This window comes from Lissotriton vulgaris, chromosome 8 (genome assembly GCF_964263255.1).
Source record: "Lissotriton vulgaris chromosome 8, aLisVul1.2, whole genome shotgun sequence".
Classification (NCBI taxonomy): Eukaryota; Metazoa; Chordata; class Amphibia; order Caudata; family Salamandridae; genus Lissotriton; species Lissotriton vulgaris.
This window is the reverse complement of record NC_141696.1, coordinates 774,309,028-774,333,685: the sequence shown is the minus strand read 5'-3', so window position 1 is coordinate 774,333,685 and position 24,658 is coordinate 774,309,028. Positions and strand designations below refer to the sequence as shown.

The window sequence follows — 24,658 nt, the reverse complement described above, 5'->3', positions numbered from 1 at the left end:
TATACGTCCTATTCAAAAAATATTTATTGGAAACTAAATCATAATTTCTGTATGTTGTAGCTCTCAAATCACTTTGCACATGTGCAAAATACCCTGTGGGTATGTGTTTTACAAATAACAATTCAAGATTTGCCCCAAGCACCATGGGAGAGGCCGGGAGAGGCAGAGAATATTCATTACTCACTACATTTATTCTCAAAGGTGTTCACCTGGTAGATATTTCTGTTCACTTCTGCAGTCTTCCACCGAATGGTGTTGTGAAGAATGTGCAAGATGGTCAGGGATTATAAATGCACCCTTTGTGCACTCCAGGTCTCTGTCCTTCAACATGCATAAAAGTCTTGGGCAGAGGAGTACCTTACCACAGGCATTTTAATACTCAGGGATTTTTAAGACTGTTACAGGTTTCTACATGTAAATGCACTCCAGTACTCATACTGTGGAGAGCCTGGATCGTGTGACAGCTGGTCCGATCCACTCACCAAATGTCAACTGAAAGTGATGCATATTAGAGCATCGATGCACACATATGTCCGTTTTACACTGAGGCCCATATTTATCAATATTTTACACAATGCATGAAGCCACCTTTCTGGGTGCCATGAAAGGGAGAGAGCAGAAATGCACCATATTTAGCATTATACTACGTATTCCTGGTCTCTGCCTGCACTGGTGGACAAACTGCTGACCAGCACCAACACAGGCAACCTTGCACCATGGTGCAAAAGTGCATGCATTGTAGACTGAAATGTTTTTGTGCAGTAAGTGGCACCTTTCTGCAGAAAAACAATCCTTAGAGGTGTTTTACTTTTTCTAAATGTGCTGCAGAATGCAGAGGAAACAATGAGGAGAAATAAAGATATTCCTTCTCATTGCACCTATGGTGGGGAGGTGTACTATTCTGATACACTCCCAGGTCTACCAGTGCTGCTAAATCTGAGAAAGATTCAGAATGCATGGGTGGATGCATGGAAACCTCCACGCTCCACCCATGGAACACCTCCCTGCCGCATAGTAACGCAAGGCAGCTGCTTTTGTGTGGCTTGCTAAATCTCATTTAGGTTTTGTGTCACCTTTACCCTTGTTTGGGGCAAGGGCAATGCAAACCCTTCATAAATATGGGCCTGAGTACTTCAGGGGCGCATCATTCATGTGCACTTGCTATCTGCACCCCAAGGCACTTTGATATTACAGAAGGGGATGAAGACTTGAGCAGCCCCTTCTGTAATACAGATCACCCCAGAGCTGCATGTGCATTGGCACAATCTCATAGGGATATTCCATCATTTGCAAGGGGGCATGGCTCTATTCAAATGAGCAAATATTTTGCATCCGCACTCATGCTAGATTACATACACAGGCCCAAAAGCAAAGGAGCTGTCAGGGGATGCACTTACTTTGTACTACACAGAGGTGGCATATAGTCAGTGTGCCACCCAATGATGTAAGTTCTAAGTGGTAGGAGTCATATTGCCCCACACAGATTTTCCTGTAGGCAGGTGCAGTCACTGACTGCACCCACCTCTTGGGGATCTCTGTTCCCCTTTGAAAAGCAGGCTATGTTGTTGTCTTTAAAGCATAAGAGATTGGCTGCTTCGAATTGTCAGTCTGCCTTTCACTGCCTGTCAGTCTGCCCTTCAGCCTTTGCCCCTCAGATGCTTTTCCCGGTGGCCGTGCGTCCGATGCATCTAAATATGGCTCTGCTGGTATGGCTTTCTCTTGGCGTACCCCTGGGGTATTAGGGCAGGCTGCGCTGCTCGCTGTGGTCAGTCCCCTGCACGCGACAAGCTTTCATTAGGCCGTGTAGAGCTGGCCCGGCCTGAAGGAGCCACGGCTCAGAGGCAGAGGGCGGGTTACAGGGCTAGGCAGGGCTGAGGCTTCTATCATGCCTCCAGGCCCAGTGCACTCACTTCATTAAATGTCCCCCGTTTGAGGGGCATCGGCTGCAATAATGGGATCGGAGCCAATCGAAGTGTTTCCCCGCTGAGGATCATCGAAGTGCGGGTCCTCCACCGTCTCTAGTACGCCACAGCCTCCACTCGGAGACTCCCTCAGAGCAGAACTCTCCTACTAGGTGGCCATCTCTGTTCATGGCCAGACGTTTTGTATTTAGGTTGTGTCACTTTTGTGGCGCAGCCCTGACGCAAAATAGTTTTTTGCAAAACTAAGCCACACAAAGTAAATAATGTAGTAACACAATGCAGTACAATGCTCTCCGTTGCGTTACTTAGAGTCGGACATATGTTACATGAGTGGATCATGGGCATTTCCAAGCACCCACCCATGTATTTTGATGCAAACCCTGATTTACAAATACTTGTATACTAGGATTTACACCAAAATGGTGCGCCAACCTGACTGAGGTTAAATAAGGAGAAATATCTTTATTTCTCCTTGTTACTTCTCTTTCCATGTGTGCTGCCTTCTGGAGCACACATGGAAAGAGGAATAAGCCACTAAGGATTGTTTTTGCGCAGGAAGCTATCCCTTGTTGCAAAAAACACAATCGGGCCCATAAGTCAACCACCCTTGCATTATGATGCAAGGGTTCCTACCTTGCCCTAGGCAGCACACATTGCACTAGCACAATGAGAGAGTAACAATTCTCCACATCTTTGTAAATATGGACCATTTCTGCTCTCTAATTTTCACACAACACAGTGCATCATGTTCTCTTACTGTGCTTTGTTGTGCATGCCCTGCTCCGGCAGACTTTTTGTAAGGGACTTTGAAAAGCTCACCACACGCTTGTGCCTGTGGTTTTGTTTTCGTCACAGGCTATTGGCTTTTGTGTGCGTCTTTCTAAGAAAGACAGCAAGCAATTGGGCAAAGGCGGGCGCATGTCAGTGATGGCAGTAAGATATTGCCTTGCTACCTGGAAGCGTTGCTTCAAAATTCATTTATAGAGGGGTGCGAGACTTCGGTGAACAATCTATCTGCGTTCCTTTTGTGTGGGGGAGCTGTCAAACTAATCCACAAAAAGCTGGGATAGATTGCCAACTTGACCCGTGTCATCTTCAGAGCGCCTGGATTGAGCGAGGCTGTCTACAAGGCGCAGGAGCATAGGTGGCTAAGGTTTTGGGGGTCATTTCTCAATAGCACAGCCACCTCCCGTCATCCTGAAATCACCTGAGGTATTGGCTGGCACCGTAGGATCTCTCGGATCACATTGCAAGCTCTTACTCTGGCCCCACGAGTCCCGTCTCGCCCCCTACCCTCAAGCCCACTTTCCTTTCTTCAGTTCACATACTTTGCTTGGTCATCGGCCTTGTGGCTGTCACTTCTGGGATGCCTGGAGTGAGTTGGGAATGAATACTTTGAGTTTTACATTGATATGGAAATCTGCTCAGCAATGTTGCTCAGCTGACGCGCGTGTGGTGTCAGCAGGGATGTGTTTCTAAAGGCTTCTGGCATCCACTTCTCAACAACTAAGAAATGCGCCATATGGGTACTGTAATTATGCTATTGAGCAGTTGGAGCAGGGGGCAGAAGCAAGGAGCAAGAGGCAAGGAACTAGGAGCAAGACCGAGGCGAGGTCGTAAGGAGCCGAGATTGGCAAGGAAGCCTTTACCCCGATGCTGATCTGAGCACCAACCTGAGCCAAATTGAACCAACTTGAGCAAGAGTCAGAGCGACACCTTTCACCCGGAACCTGGCGCACGATATCTGAGGCGCCTCGTAGAGTGGTTGGCGGTGAGCGAGCAGTGAGCGGTGAACGTGGGCAGGTGAGTTTGTTGTGGCTCCCTGCTCGCGGCAGTGATCCCCGTTCTACCCTCTTGCTGCACTCGTGGCACTCACGGCACCTCGCATCCGGCGTCCGGCGCCCGGCGCTTGTCAACTGCTTGTTAACTGCAGCACCTTGGGACAGTGAGAGGAGTGGTGGGCGGCGAGCAGTGAGCACGGGTGAGCGAGTTTGCTCGGGTCTCCCTGCCCTGTCCGCACGCCCTTCCTTATGGCTGTACTGTTTTGGGTCAGACCAGCAGCTGGGAAAGCGAGACAAGCAGGAGGGAGCTTGCTTTACTCCTTCCCTTTGTGCACATCCCTGCCTGCCTGCCATCCAAATATAATGCTATAAAGGACAAAACGACCAAAACAACTAAACTCTGGGAAAGCGAGACAAGCAGGAGGGAGCTTGTTTTACTCTTTTCCTTGTGCACATCCCTGCCCGCCATCCAAAAATGTTGCTTTAAAGGACAAAACAACCGAAACCACCAATACAACCAAACTCAAGCTCAGTTAATAGTAATAGTAATAGTAATAGGGGCATTTATATAGCGCTGGGTTTTTACGCGCACCGGCGTGTCCCCGCGCTTCGACCGCTGCGAAACCCTTCCTGGCTTCCCTGAGAGATGGTCCCTTAATGGGTATCTCCAGGGTGAGACCAGGCATCCCCGGCGGTCTGATGGGGCCGTTAGTGAAGATGAGGCAAGCTAGTGCCCAGAGTTGCCGAGTGTGATCGCTGATCAGAGTGGGCACCGAGGCGAGAGAATTATCGAGTCCGCTGACCCTGGTCCAGAAACCTGCCGCGTCGGGAATCGAACCATGGTCCCGGGCCGTCCTCTGCTCTCGGGTCTGCCGCCTCTAACCAGTGAGCCACACTACTTCACTAGTTAGAAAATCAATTGAATTAATCAATATTAACAAGTCAAATAAAACTAAACCCCCTCGCCATCACCTCCCCTGCGGCTCCCTCTCCCCATGGTGAGAGGGAGGAGTGGCACAGAGAAGCACGGAGCAGTGGAGCAGAGACAAGGCTGAAGGCGGTGAGAATCTGCCAAAAAACTGCTGGCTTACTGGAGAACGCCAGCGAGAGCCTTGAGCTTTGAACCTCGAGTTGTGTGCCCTCCAGAAGTGCTCCCCCTGGAATAAACTGTAACGGGAGAAATTAGATCAGCAGCTCACAGCTAATTCTGAAGTGACAGTTTGTCTCTCCATCTATATCGGTTAGTTTATTCTATGTTTCTTTTTTATGTTTTTCCCGCTTTGTATGCCCGGAGGCTTTGGCGCTGCAAAGGACCCTGATTAAAAGGACTCACTGCGGGTGCCCAGGACTGCGAGGACCAGCATCCTTTGCTCAACTTATAGCTGGTGCCTCTTCCCGGGCGAGCCCCGCTTCCTCTACCAGGTTTATAGTGCCTGTGAACCCCGCTACGGAGGCGCCGCTCGCAGTTGATTCTGAAGTGACAGTTTGCCTCTCTGTTCATATTGGACTACTCCTGAGGTGACAACTTGTTTCTCCGGTCATATCGAACTATTTTTGGGCTCTTTTCCCGCTCTGTCTGCCCGGAGGTTTCGGTGCTGCAAAGGACCCTGATTAAAAGGACTCACTGCGAGTGCCCAGGGACCTCGAGGACCCGCACCCTTTGCTCAACTCATAGCTGGTGCCTCTTCCTGGGCGAGCTTCTCCTTCCTTGGTTTTCACAGCCTTGTATTGATAAACTGATACCTGTAATGACTGCTAAAAAATTAAGGTCTGGGCGACTATTGGTGGGCAGGACTTGCTCCAAGACCAAATCAAATCCCTTACGAAATAAGGATGCTTCTGTTACGCTGTTAAAAGGAAAATGTCAATTATATAGTTTATGGGAAAGGGGAAAGGACAAGGTCCCCACAGAGGAGTTAAAATCTGAAGATAATAACAAAAGAGGAGAATAAGAGGCCCAAACTACCTTGAGGGGGTACAGCAATCATGTTGTTCCAATTGATTTGGCAAATAAGGTAGAGGCTGCTGATTTTCTCACTGCAGGGGTGGGTGGGCCCTTAGACCCCCTGAAATCCTCAATGCTTCTAAAGCAAACCCCCAAGGATAATAATAAAAATAGTACTTTGACCCCCATGGTCCTCTAGGCTCTATTTCTGAAACAGTGGAGGTGATAGTGCATAATCCCTTACTTTCCCCCGGTGAATTATTATCAAAAAAATCTTTTGGTCCATCTCAGTTTGCGGAAGCTCGAAGTAATGATTTTACCTTTCCGGATCTAGATATAGACCTCTGTAAGAGATATATCACTTACGATTCTAGTAAGATCATAGACCTAGCAAACACTCCAGCAGCAATAGCCCCTCCAGGGCTTCAATTATATAGTAGTACTCCCTCTAATAAATCTCAATTTTTCATATCACAGTCAAATAATTCTACGAGCCCTGATCTTAACATCATAGACATCCATCTTAACCAACCCACTATGCATGATAAACCAGTTTCTGATTCTTTGTCAGCTTTAGAACATCTGCTTTCTTCTATTTTATTGTTACTGGAAAAATGTGTTGGTGGCTCAGATTGTGTACTGGAAACTGTAACCCAAATACTTAAGGTATTACTAAACAGTAAACAGGGGAAGGAATCTAGCTTAAAATGTGAGTCTACTCCAATAGGGCCGAAAGTGATGAAAGATAAGATGGCAGAGAACAAGCTTGAGAATGCCCCCCAAGACTCAGCTCTAACTGGACATGATGAGAACCACCTACCTACTGATAGAAAGAAAACAGTAGTAATGTTGGGGAATACCCTCGTAACCCCATCAAATGCCCCTGTAGCTAACTGTGTTATTGAGCTTGATCAAGAAATAGAAACCATGACTGACTCTGAAAAAAGAACAGATAAAGAGCTTTTCCCTATTTTTAAACCCCAGATACTTGAAGGGAAAGAGGATGTTCTGGACTTATCACATGAGGGGAAAAGGAAAAAACAGGGACATTTAAAAAGAACAGAGGAAAAAAGAGGAAACCAACTCGAAGATTTGCAAAAAAGAGGCAGAGGAAAATTAATTTTGAAGAACATTTAGATACCTCTACTGGAAAAAACATCTTTCAAGGTTCTATGCTTAATGCCTCCCAAGATGTGATCCGGCAAGTTGTACTAGACCAAGAGATCTTGAATCCTATTGATCAAGCAACTGATCTATTATCGACTCATAATGGCTTACCCCTTAATTCTATACCCCCCATACCAGTTGCCTATAATATCGTAACAGGGGGGCCCTCCAGTATTATTCCATCTGTGGAGCAGATAAAACCCGCTAGTGTTGCAATAACAGCCCTCAATCCCCTAGCTAAGTTGTTCCCCGACACGATTGGAAGAGAAAAGGCTCCTAAAAAGCCAAAGGATGTCCCTGAAAAAGAATGTATAGATACTTTCCATTTAGATTTTTTCCCTCTGTTTGATACAGATCTTTTACTAAATAGATCTTCTCTCCTCAAATGTTTTCGTAAGATCGAAAGTCTGAAACTTGTTCAAACTAATGACATTGATGTAGTTACTATTTTAAATACAGAGGTTGGGAACCTAACGAGGGTAAGGTTTTACTCTAAACTTATTGTAAATCATATCCTTCAATGGTCAGAAGGGTTACAAAGTAGGGGGATTGATGTTAATCAGTCCCTGCTACCTCAGACAGTTTTGGGTAGCACAGATTGACCAGCTGAAATTGAAGACTTAAAAATCTGTATCTCAAAAAAATGTACGTCATGTGACATACATAAATCCCCTCCCAACGAAATACTGCAGAAGAGAGTCTTCAATGGAACTGGTTGCCCTGTGTCTTGTTGAGCAAATCTAATAACAATCCCAAACCATATTCCCATTTTTAGCAACGACTTAAAAATAATATCGTAGAATGTCGCCGGAATAAAGAATAGCCCATAAAAATGACAATTCTTGCACACATTAGAAGCCAATGTGATCTGTCTCCAAGAGACTTGGTGTGTGGAGAAATTATTGGTGGGAAAGGATTATTTCTCATTAGATGGCAGAGCTACTCCCTCAAGGAGAGGCCATGCAAGGGGCAGAGTGGCTTGTTTGCTGTCTAATGAGATAACATGGAATTTTGCTCACTATCTAGATCCCAGTAATCTTTTCCAGGAAGTAACATTGTTCAGTTTTGACAATGTTGAACCCCGTAAACCAATTGTTATGATAAATGCATATAGTCCCCCAGAAGTTTGTGATAATGTACTTTTAAAGAAGGTCTTTTCCTATATAATCAAAAATTTCCGATATAGAACCTTCCCCCCCCATATAATTTTGTTAGGGGATTTTAATCGTAAAATTTCTAACTTCAGCCTAGAGTTGTTCAGAAATAAGCACAAGGAGGAATCCTTGCAGATTTCTCAAGCTCCTTTTCCAGGCAATATTAAGACAAATAAGAGAGGGAAATTGCTTCCTGAGGAATTGACAGAAGTTGATGGAATTATAGTAAATGGAAGGCTTTTCTCAGATACACCGGCGAATTTCACCCACAAATCAAACAATGGTGAATGCATTCTAGATTATGTGATGGTGGGAAGTACCTCTTTCTCCCTCTTGAAAGATCTTACGGTCTCCAGTACATTACATAGCGATCATAAAGTATTAACTATCACTGTAAATTTAAAACCGCTTAAGACGGACCCATGGTCATTAAACAGTGAATTGGTCAGCTTTGGAGAGAAATCAGGAAGATGCCACTGGGATATTAGGGCAATTAAGGGCTTGGAGAGTATTCTAGAGGCTGCTCTGTACAATTTGGTTAACTGGAAAGGATCTGAAATAATATGTTTTGCTGATTTTATGAACGAAGTGATCTCCATGGCAAAAACATCGAATCAAAAATGAAATACCAAAGTAATTCCCATCTCTCTTCGTTTACTAAATACTGAAATAAACAAAGTAGTAAGGGCACTGTATTTGACTTATTCACCTGAAAGATACCATAGAATAGTTTTATTAAGAAGAAAGAGGAGTAGGGTGAAGATTAAACTGAAAAAAGAGAGGGAAGATACCTTATGGATCAAACTGCGGGAAGCTGCATTTAAAGGTCACGTAGGAACATTTTGGTCGCTTATTGGGGAGGGATGTGGAGCAAGATCAAGACCACTCCCAATACCCATTGAACATTAAACATGGGTTGGTTACATCGAGAACCTGTATGCAAGCAACGGAATGGTGGTTGACTATGGTAGAACTAATGAGGATAGCTCGTCATATGATCCGCCTTCTGAAAAGGATATTGAATTAGCTATTAAGGGCTTGCGCTCCTCTGGGGCTATGGGTCCGGATGAGCTTCCCATCTCGGTCCTCAAACAAAATAGCGATAGGTGGGGCAAAATTCTTTTTCCGGTGTTTAGTTTTAGTTTTTTACACAAAACTGTTCTCCCTTCCTGGAAGGGGAGCATACTAGTCCCCCTTTTCAAGAAGGGAGACCGTGATGCTCCACAGAACTACCGACAAATCACCCTTTTGGACGCCATAGGCAAAGTCTTTGCAAAATGCCTTCTGAAGCTATTTAATGATTGGGTGGTTAAAGGTGAAATTTTACCCCTTGAGCAGACTGGGTTCAGGCAAAGGCATGGAACTATGGATAATTTAACGGCATTGCAAGTCATATCTGAAAAATACATCAAGGTCAGAGGAGGGAGAGTCTATGCAGCCTTCATAGACTTCTCCACAGCATTTGATAAAGTAGACCGTCCTTTGCTGTGGAGGAAATTATCGGACCTTGGCATGCCGACCATGCTTCTGAAGTTAGTCCGGGCTCTCCACTTTGATACCTGGTGTAGAGTCTTGTTGGGAGGGGAAAGAGGCCTTTCTCAAGCTATTTCTTCAGCTAACGGTTTAAAACAAGGTTGTTAATTGGCCCCTGTATTATTTTCCCTATACATATCTGACCTCCCCTATGCCTTTTTTTTGAGTGAAGGTATTGCCCCAGTATTGGGGGGTAAATCGATTGTCTGTCTGATGTATGCCGACGATATATTAATACTGGATTTAACACCAAGAGGCTTAAATAATCGTCTGCAGGCATTACATGAATATGAAGTGGCCCACCACCTGAAGATAAATGTGTCAAAAAGTAAAGCAATGTGCATGACGGGAAGGAAAAAGCTGAAATATGGAAATTTCGCTTGGTCTGTAGGTGGACAAAAGTTGGAAGTGGTAAAATCTTATGTCTTCCTAGGTAAAACAATAGTTACCAATTTAAGTGATAAGGCCCATATAGCAAATAATACCAGGAAGGCAACGACACAAGGCAAAAGTTTAATCTCTCTTTATAGATCTACAGGCAGAAGACACTTCGCCTTTTTGCTAGAGGTCTTCCGTGCTAAAATCCCAGCTTCTCTACTGTATGGTATTGAATTAGTTGATCTAGGAAAATGTTTTTTTTTAAATACTACGGAAGGCAAAATATTGCGGTATTTAACCACAGTTAACACCGCCTGTACTGTGGCCTCTCTTAGGCTGGAATTTGGCCTGCATAGTAGTTGGGTCCAGGGCCTTGCAGGGATAGTGCGAATGGTTTTCAGCCTCGCAAAGGGAGAACCTGGTACTCTAAAATATCTTATTCAAAAAGAATTACTAGGAACTCTAAAAGAGCATTCTCTAATTGTAAAGAATTTTATAATTGCAGTTGATCTTTTACAATTAAATGAATTAGTACTTTTTACACTGTCTGCATACCAGTTGAAGTCTACCTTGAAACTTGCTTCCTGGAAATTAAGCTTTAAGATGGATAGGGAGGCCCGTATTTCAAAGAAAGGTGTTTCTCTGGCTATCGACTCTTACCTAATAAGAAAAGCACAACTTTATGTTACTTGGAATCTCCCTCATGGTGTACGCCGTTTCTGGTTTTTATTGAGGCAGGATCTTCTCCCTTTGAATAATTTATTGTCCAGATGGTATGGTTCTTCAGATGTGTGTAATCTTTGTAATAATTCAATTCAGGATATGACTCATGTGCTTTTTTTTGTCCGGCTCTACTTTTACATCGGCGTAAGTGGTTGAGACCAATTTGCCTAAAATTAAGTATCCTGTCTGCCACCGCTTTTATAGACGCCATTTACAATACACCTAATGAAATGTTTTGTTATAAAATGTTTAACTTTTTTAAAAGCTTTTTAGATATATATTAGTGGTCTATATAATGTCTCATCTTTTTGTATTTCCTCATTGTGATTGTGTGAAAATGTAAATTTTCTTTCTTTTATGTGGATCTCATCAGAGTTCCAAAATCATACATAAATAAAAGTGTAAAAAGTGTAATTAATTCTTTTGTACTATGTCTACGTCTTGTTTGACGCAAGGCCTATGCATCTTTGTTCTGTACTTTGGATATTTAAATGCCAAAAACATTGTGGAACACCATAAATATGCCATTTGAGACTCGGTATGAAATTGATAACAAGCAATGGCATAGCCAATAGGTCTCGCCTTTGGGAACTTATAAGTGTTTAGCCATGCAACTGGATATTGTACTGCATAACTAAATACTTATAAGGTTCCAAAGGTTAGATCTATTGGCTATGCCAATGCTTGTTACATTTACAGTTTCTATAAGTGAGGCAGCTAAAGTGTAGTTGATTTCTGTGTTCATAGAGGTTCATCATTTTCTATTCTAGTTCTCTTGCATGAGGTCATACATACACACAAACATACATTAATCAGTGTGCTGCTTCTTGCATATCCAATGTCCTGTCTTGTGTGTGTCCTTTCTGGACTGTGTACTTGCCACTTCTACGCCTGGACTTACACACATGTTCACACCACTGCTCTACTGCGTGCAAGCCCACCACCACAAACATGAAGCTGCTAGGTGCTCTCATTTTACTTTTTTTTTTTTATTAATTTTTTATTTAGAACCAGCAGTTTAGCAGAGGATAATACACATTCAGTAAGATCCATCCATTATTTACATTTAAATTCAGAGGAAAAGAACAATTAACAGAGAATACATATAAAACTTCAAATTTCCATTAACCAATTCCACTAGGACAGAGCCCTTCTTTCCATATTGATATAGGGTGCCACAGTTCTTTACCACGCAATTTTGTTTTGATTCCTCTGGTCGCATATATAGCAGATTCAAAATAAAAAGCTGCAAGAAAACGAGCTAGCCACATTTGGAAGGTAGGGGGAAGAGTATCCTTCCAGCGCGCAGACAAGATTAATCTCAATACAGCTGTACCTATAAATAAAAGTTTTTGTTCAGATTTACTTAATTTTAACGAGCTGTCAAATCCCAACACATACAAAGTATCAGACTCTGGAAGTTTGTGATGAAAGACTTTCTCCCAAAATGTGGCAATCATATTTTTTAATATACGTAGCTCAGGGCAACTGCTAAACAGGTGAATTAACGTCGCTGGACCTTGTGAACAACGTGGGCATAAGTCGTTTTCCCTTTTCCCCCATGCAAAAAGTTTGGCAGGGGTAAAATATAAGTCATAAATGGTTTTGTACAGTTGTGCCTTTAGATTGCTAGCCATAAATAATTTATTGCTCGTTTCCAGTGTTTTATCTATATCGATATCGGGATTGTTTGATTTTACCATCCATTTAGTTTCTGTTTTCTCGACATCATCGTTAATATTAGTTAATAGAATATTATATAGCGTTCCTATCCTAGTTTTTGCGAGATAGCATGCTTCTATTAAATCGTTCTTCTGAAGATTGATTATATCTTTTTTAGCTTTTAATTTTGCCTGCAATTGTGCAAATTTAAGAAAATCCCCTTCTGGGAGACCAAATCTTATTTTAACGTCTTGAAATGTCGTTTGTGGGCCATTTATCCAAACTTCGTTAATTGTTTTTATGCCTAGGCTATACCATTTCTTAGCTGTATGTTCAAAATCAAGATCAGAAGTAATGGTCGAATGGAATATGGGCGTATATCGGTTGAGTTTGCCAATCTGTGTATGTTTAAGTATCTGATTCCAGATCAGCCAGGCACTTTTAATGATCTCACCCTTAATTTGCTTATAATGGGCTTTTTCCGTTTTTCTTAATAACAAACCATTTGCTTCATGCCCTAGCGTTAGTTCATAGATTGTGGGAATGCTGATGTTGATAGTGTCCAAGGCTAAGGGTGTTTCTAGAATCATTGGTTTTAGGTGTTTTAAAAAGGCTGCCCAATGGTATAGAATAATGTTCGGAGCAGTAAGCCCACCTCTGTTGAGTGGAGTGGATAGGTACAGTAGAGATCGTCTGATCTTCCCATTTTGCCAAACAAATTTGGAGGTAAGTTTATTAATTAAATTAATTATATTAGAATCAATAAGTAAAGGGATGGAATGAAAAAGATACAAACATTTCGGTAGTATATTCATCTTTAAATAATTCACTCTGCCTATAATGGAAAGATGCAAACCATTTACCCTATCCAAATCGAGCTTAATTTTATCTATTAGAGGGTCAAAATTATTTTTGACTAGTATCTTTATATCGGCGGATAAAATCACACCCAGATATGTCGCCGTATTTGCTCTTCTTGAGTCTGGGCATATAGTGTTGTCTGTGCACAGTACAATGGTCTTTCCCCTATTCAGAGAATAGCCCGAATATTTACCATATTGAAGAGAGAGTAGTTCGATTTCCTGTAGAGCTTCGATCGGGTGAGATGTTAATACCGCGATGTCATCAGCATAGGCTAGAACTTTAGTTTCATAATGATTATATACAATCGGCTTTATGTTATTATTTTCTAATAGTTTTAAGATTAGGGGATTAATATAAAGGGCGAAAAGTAAAGGAGAGCAAGGACATCCTTGTCTTGTGCCTCTTGTTATATTAATAAAGTTTGATCCCAATCCTGAAATTGAGACTTTTGCTTTGGGTTGGTGGTACATAGATTTGATAGATTTAAGAAATTTAGGGCCGAAATTAAGACGTGTCATGGCAACCCACAAAAAACTCCATGAGACACGGTCAAAGGCTTTCTCAGCGTCAAGCAGGATCATAGACATCTGATCCCCCGTGACCGACATGGCATCGAATAGAGCGATAGTACGGCGCATATGATCCGTTGTCCCCTTACCCGGAACGAAGCCATGCTGCCACGGAGAAACCAGATGCCCAATGATCCTGCTGAGTCTGAGAGCCATCACTTTGGCATATAATTTAGAGTCCGAATTTATCAGTGAATGGGTCAATACGAAGTCAACTGTTCGGGCGATTTTCCCTTCTTGGGAAATACTATAATGCTAGCCTCATCCCAAGAAGGTGGGGGAATGCCATTATACTGTACGCCAAGAAATAAGTCCAGTAATAAAGGGCTTAATAGGGGGCTAAGAATCTTATAAATCTCAATTGGCAATTTATCCGGGCCTGCTGCTTTGCCCGAGGATAAAAGTGATAAAGCTTCTACAACTTCATCAATAGTAATCTCAGCTTCAAGTATTTCTCTCATCTCATCATCCTGCAAGTTAGTAGCTGCCGTATTGTTAAGGAAACCAGCCAAAAACATATCAATATCTTTTTCGGAATTATTCCCTTCTTCAGAATATAATTTTTGGTAATACTGTTGAAATTGGGTAATAATATCTGTAGACTGAACATAAGAACGTCCACCTTCTACAATAGAAGTAATATTATTATGCACATTTTTTTGACATGTACGCAGGGCCAGTTGTTTGCCTATTTTTTCACCCGTCTCGTAAACCTTCTTCCTATAAGCTCTGTAAGTTTGGGCAGCTTTTTGGCTTAGTTCAGTATTAAGCTCAGCTTTCAAAACCGCCACCCAAAGCCATTGATTATGGGACTCTTTGTTCTGTTCTATTAAACAAGTATGTTCTATTTCAGCTTTCGTTAAATCATTTAACTTTATTTCGTAAAGTTGTCTAGCTTTGATTCGTGCTGCATGTTGAAAACTAGAGATCTCGCCTCTTAAGGCAGATTTATATGAATCCCAAACTATATTTCTGGAAGCGCTAAAGCGATTAATGTTGAAAAATTCCTCAGACCATTTTTTAATATGCAAGATGAATTCAGAGTTAGACAGTAACTTCCGGTCAAATGACCAAGACCTAGATTAAGTAGTAAAAGAATTAAATGTAATTGCACAAATTAAAGCATTATGATCTGAGATTATCCTTGGCATTTTTTTAACCCCTTCGATGCTGATGACGGAGCGGTTCCGTCATCAGCATCGGTTGGGCTGTGCTGATGACGGAACCGCTCCGTCATCAGTGCAGCCCTGGGGGAGAGCGCTGGCGCTCCCCCCCCTGTGCAGCGATCTTGGGGTTTTTTGCTGGGGTGGCATCGGAAGACTTTCCGCTGCCACCCCCTGGCCCCCCCACGCTTCCTGGTGACGTCAGCGCGCACAGCGCGCGCCGACGTCATCAGGAAGCGCTGGACGCGCTGGAAGCCATTTGTTTCCAGCGCGTCCAGGAACAAGGTCGGTGTTTGGTGCTCCGGTGGGGCGGGGGGGCCATTTCTCGGTGCCTTGAGGCATCAGGGGGGAGGAAACACTGTTTCCTCTCCCCTGATGTCCCGATGCTGGGCATTACTGGTTCAGGATCGCGCACAGCGTCGCGATCCTGCACCAGTAATGCCCCCACTAGACACCAGGGATGTTTTTTGTTGGAAAGGAAGCGACCCCTTGGGCAAGGGTCGCTTCCAGGGGGAATTATGTTATAATTCAGACTTTTCTGCCCCCCCTGGGTCGACATCGCTCGTTTTAGCGAGCGATCTCGACCCAGGGGGGGCAGAAAAGCCCACTAGACACCAGGGATTGTTTACGTTACGTTTACGTATGAAAAGGAAGCGACCCCTTGGGCAAGGGTCGCTTCCAGGGGCAAATATTTTGAAATTCAGACTTTTCTGCCCCCCCTGGGTCGACATCGCTCGTTTTAGCGAGCGATCTCGACCCAGGGGGGGCAGAAAAGCCCACTAGACACCAGGGATTTATGTATAATTGTAAAGGAAGCGACCCCTTGGGGAAGGGTCGCTTCCAGGGGCAATATTTTTATAATTCAGACTTTTCTGCCCCCCCTGGGTCGACATCGCTCGTTTTAGCGAGCGATCTCGACCCAGGGGGGGCAGAAAAGCCCACTAGACACCAGGGATTTATGTATAATTGTAAAGGAAGCGACCCCTTGGGGAAGGGTCGCTTCCAGGGGCAATATTTTTATATATCAGACTTTTCTGCCCCCCCTGGGTCGACATCGCTCGTTTTAGCGAGCGATCTCGACCCAGGGGGGGGCAGAAAAGCCCACTAGACACCAGGGATTTATGTATAATTGTAAAGGAAGCGACCCCTTGGGCAAGGGTCGCTTCCAGGGGCAGTTATTTTGTCATTCAGACTTTTCTGCCCCCCCTGGGTCGACATCGCTCGTTTTAGCGAGCGATCTCGACCCAGGGGGGGCAGAAAAGCCCACTAGACACCATGGATTTATGTATAGTTGTAAAGGAAGCGACCCCTTGGGGAAGGGTCGCTTCCTAGGGCCATCATTTTTCAATGCAGACTTTTCTGCCCCCCCCTGGGTGCAGATCGCCCATGTTAGTGCGTTATCTGGACCCAGGGGGGGCAGAAAAGCCCACTAGACACCAGGGATTTATTTCTAATTGTAAAGGAAGCGACCCCCTTGGGGAAGGGTCGCTTCCTAGTGGCCCATAATTTTTTGTAGACTTGTCTGCCCCCCCCTGGGGGCAGATCACCCATTTTTTGGGCCACATCTGGACCCAGGGGGGGTAGAAAAGCCCACTAGACACCAGGGATTTTAGTATATTTATAACGGAAGCGACCCCTTGGGCAAGGGTCGCTTCCAGGGGTTTATAATGATTTATAATCTTCCCCCCTTGGGGACAGACACCCCATTTGTGACATACCCTATGACATAGCCTGTTGTAATGTGTGTTGTTTTTTTTTCTCTTTAGAGTGTTGCAGTGTGCGGTTCCGTTACTGGTTGTTCTGCTGTTTCTGTAGTTGTATGTGTTTGGTAAGAGACCTCTTTTTTGTTCAATTGTACTGTGATTGTATTTTTTTGAAAAGTGTGTAGTAAAATACGAGTATGTTTGGTTTCTGATTGTAAAACATGTTTTGCATTTGTTTTTGATGTGTCCTTCTGTAGATGTAAGTGTGTTTTTTTCTTCTTTCTAGTGGGATATCGTTGCCCCTTTGCTGTGTCTTTGCAGAGTAGGTGCTGGTGAGTGTAGTTGTGTCTTGTAAGTGAATTGTATATATTTTCTAAATTAGTTTTTTTTTTGGAAAAGGCTTACATTTTTCATCTTACTTTGCGCAGTGTTGGGGTTGTTGTTGTTTGTGCAGACTCCTTTATTTGTAAGGATAATGGCTAGCCGCCGGATTACTGCTCAGCAAGTTGTTGGATTGCTTTTTGATTCTTCCTCTGACCATGGTCCAGAGTCTGACTCTGATTCTGAACCAGAGGTGGGAGGTGAAGATTCAGGTAGTGAGTTTTCTCTACACATGGCTTCATCTGATGATGAAGACACTCTGAGTGCTGATGAAGCTACTTTTGGTGTGGATGATGTGCCTGTGGTTGCGGAGGACATTGCTGCGCCTGTGGTTGCAGAGGACATTGTTGTGTCTGTGGTTGCGGAGGACATTCCTGTGCCAATAGTGCGGCAAGAGACATCTGGGCTGCAGCCTGGGGTTGCTAGTATTCCTGTTGGTGCAGTAAGACGAGAGGCAGCTGGGCGGCAGCCTGCGGCTGCAAGACTTGATGTTGAAAGTTCTGACCTCTGGGTTGCACCAGGCATGGTGCAGCCGGCATTGCCTGAATTTACTGGTGTTCCAGGGTGTAGGGTGAACACAGAAAACTTTTTGCCTATTGATTTTTTCAAGTTGTTTATGGATGATGTGTTTGTGGCAGAGATTGTAGAGCAGACTAATTTGTATGCTGAAAATTTTTTGAGGGTGAACAGTGCCAGCCTTAAGCCCCACGCTAGAGCTACCCGGTGGACTCCCACAAATTTGGAGGAGATGAAAAAGTTTTTGGGTTTAACTTTTTTGATGGGCTTGCTTAGGAAACCATCAATGGCTTCATATTGGTCTACTAGTCCCTTGATGGCTACAGCTATATTTCCGGCAGTCATGAGTCGTGATCGGTATTTGCTTCTGCTTCGGATGATGCATTTTGTTGACAATAGTCTTGCTTTGCCACGAGATCACCCTGATTGTGACCGTCTTTTCAAGATTCGGCCTGTCATTGATCATTTCGTTGATCGATTTTCTGAGATCTTTTATCCTGGGAAAGAAATTGCAGTGGACGAGTCTTTGCTGTTGTTCAAAGGTCGCTTGGTATTTCGGCAATACATTCCTAGTAAGAGGGCACGCTATGGAATCAAACTGTATATGCTGTGTGACAGTGAGACTGGATATGTCTCTAATTTCAGGGTGTACACTGGTAAGGAATCCAGGATTAACCCCCCTGGTTGTCCGTCGACTTTTGGAGTGACTGAGAAAATTGTGTGGGAACTTGGTCGTGGATTGTTTAACAAAGGCCATCATTTGTATGTCGATAACTTCTACACTGGTGTGCGGTTGTTCAGGGAATTGGGCAAAGTGGACACTGTTGCTTGTGGCACAATCCGCTCAAACCGTAAAGGTTTCCCAAAAGAACTTGTGTGTCAGAAGCTTGCTCGGGGACAGTGTAGTGCATTGCGTTGTGAGGAGCTTCTAGCTGTGAAGTTTTCAGACAGGAGAGATGTCTACATGTTGACTACAATACATGATGAAAGCACTGAACCGGTGACTGTTTGGGGTCAGGTTGCAGAAGTGCGCAAACCTGTGTGCATAATGCACTACAATAAGTACATGGGTGGTGTTGACAGAGTAGACCAGAGGTTGGAACCGTATGCTGCTCTTCGTAAGGCTTACATTTGGTACAAGAAGTTGGCTATCCATCTTTTCCACTTGGCAACCTTTAATGCTTTTGTTGTGTTCCAGAAATCATGTCCCCAGTCAAAGATTACTTTTGAAAAGTTTCAGGAGTCTGTAATAGGCAGCCTTGTTTTAGTTGAACAGGCAAGTGTTCCTAGAGTTGGAGTGGTGGAGGATATTGCCAGATTGAAAGATCGCCATTTTCCTGGTCAAATTCCTCCTACAACCTCAAAAGACTTTCCCAGTCGGAGATGTAGAGTCTGTTGGCGAAGAGGTTTGCGGAAGGAGGTTCGTATGTACTGCCCTGACTGCCCTTCAAACCCCGGGCTGTGTGTACCTGCTTGTTATAGATTGTACCACACGCAAAAGAATTTTTGGGAGTATCAATGAGTGGTAAAGTGAACTGGTTGGTCTTATTGTTCAGTTTCAAAGTTTGCATTTGTGTAGTCTTTTTAGTGTAGTTGTTGAGTTAGTAGATTTGTATCAATTTGCAATTTGTTTTTGTTTTTCTTTCATTTTCAAAAAAAACTAAAGTATGATGTTGGTTTGCGTGTAGTGTCCTTGTCTGACGGTGTGCATGGTTTGGCGCTTGGCTGCCGGTGTCTGTGGACTGGTGCTTGTCTGGCGGTGTGCGTGGTCTGGTGTTTTGTTGGCCGTGTGCGTGCTCTTGCGCTTGCCTGGTGTTGTGTTTGGATTTGTCCTTGGCTGGTGGTGTGCGTGGAGTGGCGCTTGGCTGGTAGTGTGCGTGGAGTGGCGCTTGGCTGGTGGTGTGCGTGGAGTGATACTTGGCTGTCTGTGCACGAAGTGGTGCTTGGCTGGCGGTGTGTGTGGAGTGGTGCTTGGCTGGTGGTGTGTGTGGAGTGGCGCTTGGCTGGTGGTGTGCATGGAGTGCTACTTGGCTGGCGGTGTGCATGGTCCGGTGCTTGGATGGTGGTGCGCGTGGAGTGGCGCTTGGCTGGCGGTGTGTGTGGAGTGGTACTTGGCTGTCTGTGCACGGAGGGGTGCTTGGCTGGCGTTGTGTGTGGAGTGCCGCTTGGCTTGCAGTGTGCGTGGTGTGTTGCTTGGCTGGTGGTGTGTGTGGAGTGGTACTTGGCTGTCGGTGTGCGCTGAGTGGTGTTTGGCTAGTGGTGTGCATGGTCTGGTGCTTGGGTGGTGGTGTCGGTGGACTGGCGCTCGGCTGGCGGTGTGTGAGTAGTTACTTTGGTCACTACACACACTGCTAGGTGAGTGACACTCCACGCAGTCCATCATTTTGTGTTGTTGAAATGTCAGAAATGTGGGCGTGTGAAAGTGATGGGCCCTTGAATGGCGCTGTCTGCTTGTGTGAGTGTTGAAATGTGATGGGTCCGCGGCTGGCAGTGTGAATGTTTTGTATGTGTCACACGTACGAAAGGTGTATGAATGGCCTGTAAAGAGGTTGGTGCCTTGACGTGGCTTTACAGCTCACGAGCTGTGAGTCAGTGGTTCAGTTTATCATACTTTCAATTATACGCAGTGTATTTCATTTTTTTGAAATTACTTGCAAATACAATTGTATGTACAGAATCATCACTCACCCTCGTGCCAAATCCAACCAGAATGTGTGTGTGCTTGCGGATTTGATGGCTGTGCAGTAATGTTTGTCTTTTATCTCTTTCTGAAGTAGGGTGTACCTTGTCCCTTATTGTGATTGTTGTAATGTGTTGCTGTTCTTTCCGGATGGTGTCAATGGTCTGGTTTGTATCAGGTATGAAAGGCGCGTGAATGGCCTGTAAAACGGTTGGTGCCTTGTCGTGGCTTTACAGCTCACGAGTCGCGAGTCACTGGTTCGGTTTTTATGCATTTATTTATTGACAGAGCATTTCATTTTTTGAAATATCTTGTTAATTAAATTTTATGTACTGAACCATCACTCGCCCTCGTGCCAAATCCAACCTGTATGTGTGTGTCTTTGAGGAATAGTTAGCCGTGCCTTGAATGTTTGACTTTTGAGTAACTCTGTTACGGTGTACATTATAGCCATAAATAACTTACTAAAATTAGTTATTATTGTTAAACCATGGAAGTATATGGTCATGTCTTTCTGGTGAATTCTATTGTTGATTTTTATCCAGAATCTCCTGCAAACTTGAAATTGTCTGTCACAATTTCCTTGAATCACACGCTCTCACATTGAAAACTTAATTCTCCACCGTACAATTTGAACCGTTTCCTGTTGCAGCCACTATGCCTACCCACGCAAGTGAGGTACCATTTTTATCGGGAGACCTGGGGGAACGCTGGGTGGGAGGAAATTTGTGTGAGCCCAGTGATGCCACGCTTTCCCATGCAAAAAAGTTTGACAAAAAAGGATTTTTTTAAGCTAAAATTGAGGTTTGCAAGGGATTCTGGGTAAAGGAACGTTGGAGGATCCACGCAAGCCATACCTCCTTGGAAGCCCCGGGGTGTCTACTTTTCAGAAATGTGTGGGTTTGGTAGGTTTCCCTAAATGGCCGTCTCGCACGGGGCCAAAAACCCAGGTAACCCCTCTTGCAAAAGCTGGTGGGATTGACATTCAATACCACCAGCTTTTGAAAGAGGGGTTACCTGGGTTTTTGGCCCCTTGCGAGACGGCCATGTAGGAAAACCTACCAAACCCACACATTTATGAAAAGTAGACACCCGGGGGCTTCCAAGGAGGTATGGTTTGCGTGGATCCTCCAACGTTCCTTTACCCAGAATCCCTTGCAAACCTCAATTTTTGCAGAAAAAGTCAGTTTTTTCACACTTTTTTTGTGTGGGAAAGCGTGGCGTCACTGGGCTCACACAAATTTCCTCCCACCCAACGTTCCCCCAGGTCTCCCGATAAAAATGGTACCTCACTTGCGTGGGTAGGCATAGTGGCTGCGAAAGGAAATGGTTCAAATTGTACGGTGGTGAATTTACAATACCAAATTGCAAAACAACCTTGATTTTGGGGGGGGGGCACCTGAGTTTTTGGCCCGGGGCTCGGTGGTATTCTTTGGAAAGTACAAAACCCAAACAGTTCTGAAAAGTAGACCCCCGGGGGAGTCCAGGGAGGTATGGCATGCGTGGGTCCCCAAACGTTTTCCTACCAAGAACACCCTGCAAACCTTAAAATTAGGTAAAATAATCACTTTTTCAAACTTTTTTGCGTGGAATCACTGTGCCGGCAAAAATGTCCTACCACCCAGCGCACCCCTTGTTCTCCCGAGTAAAAGGATACCTCACTTGTATGGGTGCCCCAAAGCAGAACAGGCCAAAAACGAATGTTGAAAAAAATTGTATTTCAGTGTAACAAATTAAGCCCCCCTGCCTTAGTCACAGGCCTTTGGCCCACCCACACAAGTGAGGTATCATTTTACTCGGGAGAACAAGGGGAACGCAGGGTGGTAGGACATTTGTGCCGACACGGCGATCCCACGCAAAAATGTATGGAAAACTGTTTTTTTAACCTAAATTTGTGGTTTGCAGGGATTTCTGGGTAGGAAAACATTGGGGGACCCACGCATGCCATACCTCCCTGGACTCCCCCGGGTGTCTAGTTTTCAGAACTGTTTGGGTTTGGTAGTTTCCAAAGATGCCCGCCGAGCCCCGGTCCAAAAACTCAGTCCCCCCCCCAAAAAAAAGAAGGTAATCTTGCTATTGGTTATTGTAATGTCTCCACCGTACGATTTGGACCGTTTCCTGTTGCAGCCACTATGCCTACCCACGCAAGTGAGGTACCATTTTTATCGGGAGACCTGGGGGAACGCTGGGTGGGAGGAAATTTGTGTGAGCCCAGTGACGCCACGCTTTCCCACACAAAAAAAGTGTGTAAAAACTGATTTTTCCATCAAACATTGAGGTTTGCAAGGGATTCTGGGTAAAGGAACGTTGGAGGATCCACGCAAGCCATACCTCCTTGGAAGCCCCCGGGTGTCTACTTTTCAGAAATGTTTGGGTTTGGTAGGTTTTCCTACATGGCCGTCTCGCACGGGGCCAAAAACCCAGGTACCCCCTCTTTCAAAAGCTGGTGGGATTGAATGTCAATCCCACCAGCTTTTGAAAGAGGGGTTACCTGGGTTTTTGGCCCCGTGCGAGACGGCCATCTAGGGAAACCTACCAAACCCACACATTTCTGAAAAGTAGACACCCGGGGGCTTCCAAGGAGGTATGGCTTGCGTGGATCCTCCAACGTTCCTTTACCCAGAATCCCTTGCAAACCTCAATGTTTGATGGAAAAATCAGTTTTTACACACTTTTTTTGTGTGGGAAAGCGTGGCGTCACTGGGCTCACACAAATTTCCTCCCACCCAGCGTTCCCCCAGGTCTCCCGATAAAAATGGTACCTCACTTGCGTGGGTAGGCATAGTGGCTGCAACAGGAAACGGTCCAAATCGTACGGTGGAGACATTACAATAACCAATAGCAAGATTACCTTCTTTTTTTTGGGGGGGGGACTGAGTTTTTGGACCGGGGCTCGGCGGGCATCTTTGGAAACTACCAAACCCAAACAGTTCTGAAAACTAGACACCCGGGGGAGTCCAGGGAGGTATGGCATGCGTGGGTCCCCCAATGTTTTCCTACCCAGAAATCCCTGCAAACCACAAATTTAGGTTAAAAAAACAGTTTTCCATACATTTTTGCGTGGGATCGCCGTGTCGGCACAAATGTCCTACCACCCTGCGTTCCCCTTGTTCTCCCGAGTAAAATGATACCTCACTTGTGTGGGTGGGCCAAAGGCCTGTGACTAAGGCAGGGGGGCTTAATTTGTTACACTGAAATACTACTTTTTTCAACATTCGTTTTTGGCCTGTTCTGCTTTGGGGCACCCACACAAGTGAGGTATCCTTTTACTCGGGAGAACAAGGGGAGCGCTGGGTGGTAGGACATTTTTGCCGGCACGGTGATTCCACGCAAAAAAGTTTGAAAAAGTGAATATTTTACCTAATTTTAAGGTTTGCAAGGTGTTCTGGGTAGGAAAACGTTCGGGGACCCACGCATGCCATACCTCCCTGGACTCCCCCGGGGGTCTACTTTTCAGAACTGTTTGGGTTTTGTACTTTCCAAAGAATACCACCGAGCCCCGGGCCAAAAACTCAGGTGCCCCCCCCCCAAAATCAAGGTTGTTTTGCAATTTGGTATTGTAAATTCACCACCGTACAATTTGAACCATTTCCTTTCGCAGCCACTATGCCTACCCAGGCAAGTGAGGTACCATTTTTCTCGGGAGACCTGGGGGAACGCTGGGTGGGAGGAAATTTGTGTGAGCCCAGTGACGCCACGCTTTCCCACGCATAAAAAGTGTGAAAAAACTGACTTTTTCTGCAAAAATTGAGGTTTGCAAGGGATTCTGGGTAAAGGAACGTTGGAGGATCCACGCAAGCCATACCTCCTTGGAAGCCCCCGGGTGTCTACTTTTCAGAAATGTGTGGGTTTGGTAGGTTTTCCTACATGGCCGTCTCGCACGGGGCCAAAAACCCAGGTAACCCCTCTTTCAAAAGCTGGTGGGATTGACATTCAATCCCACCAGCTTTTGAAAGAGGGGGTACCTGGGTTTTTGGCCCCGTGCGAGACGGCCATCTAGGGAAACCTACCAAACCCACACATTTCTGAAAAGTAGACACCCGGGGGCTTCCAAGGAGGTATGGCTTGCGTGGATCCTCCAACGTTCCTTTACCCAGAATCCCTTGCAAACCTCAATGTTTGATGGAAAAATCAGTTTTTACACACTTTTTTTGTGTGGGAAAGCGTGGCGTCACTGGGCTCACACAAATTTCCTCCCACCCAGCGTTCCCCCAGGTCTCCCGATAAAAATGGTACCTCACTTGCGTGGGTAGGCATAGTGGCTGCAACAGGAAACGGTCCAAATCGTACGGTGGAGACATTACAATAACCAATAGCAAGATTACCTTCTTTTTTTTGGGGGGGGGACTGAGTTTTTGGACCGGGGCTCGGCGGGCATCTTTGGAAACTACCAAACCCAAACAGTTCTGAAAACTAGACACCCGGGGGAGTCCAGGGAGGTATGGCATGCGTGGGTCCCCCAATGTTTTCCTACCCAGAAATCCCTGCAAACCACAAATTTAGGTTAAAAAAACAGT

The 24,658-nt window shown here is 44.8% G+C and overlaps 1 protein-coding gene across 1 annotated transcript in view; it reads right to left on the bottom strand.

Moving 5' to 3' along the window:
• MXRA5 (matrix remodeling associated 5) overlaps positions 1 to 24,658 on the bottom strand; it is a 230,304-nt gene that overhangs the window by 97,050 nt on the left and 108,596 nt on the right. The gene's annotated exons all lie outside the window — the stretch shown is intronic.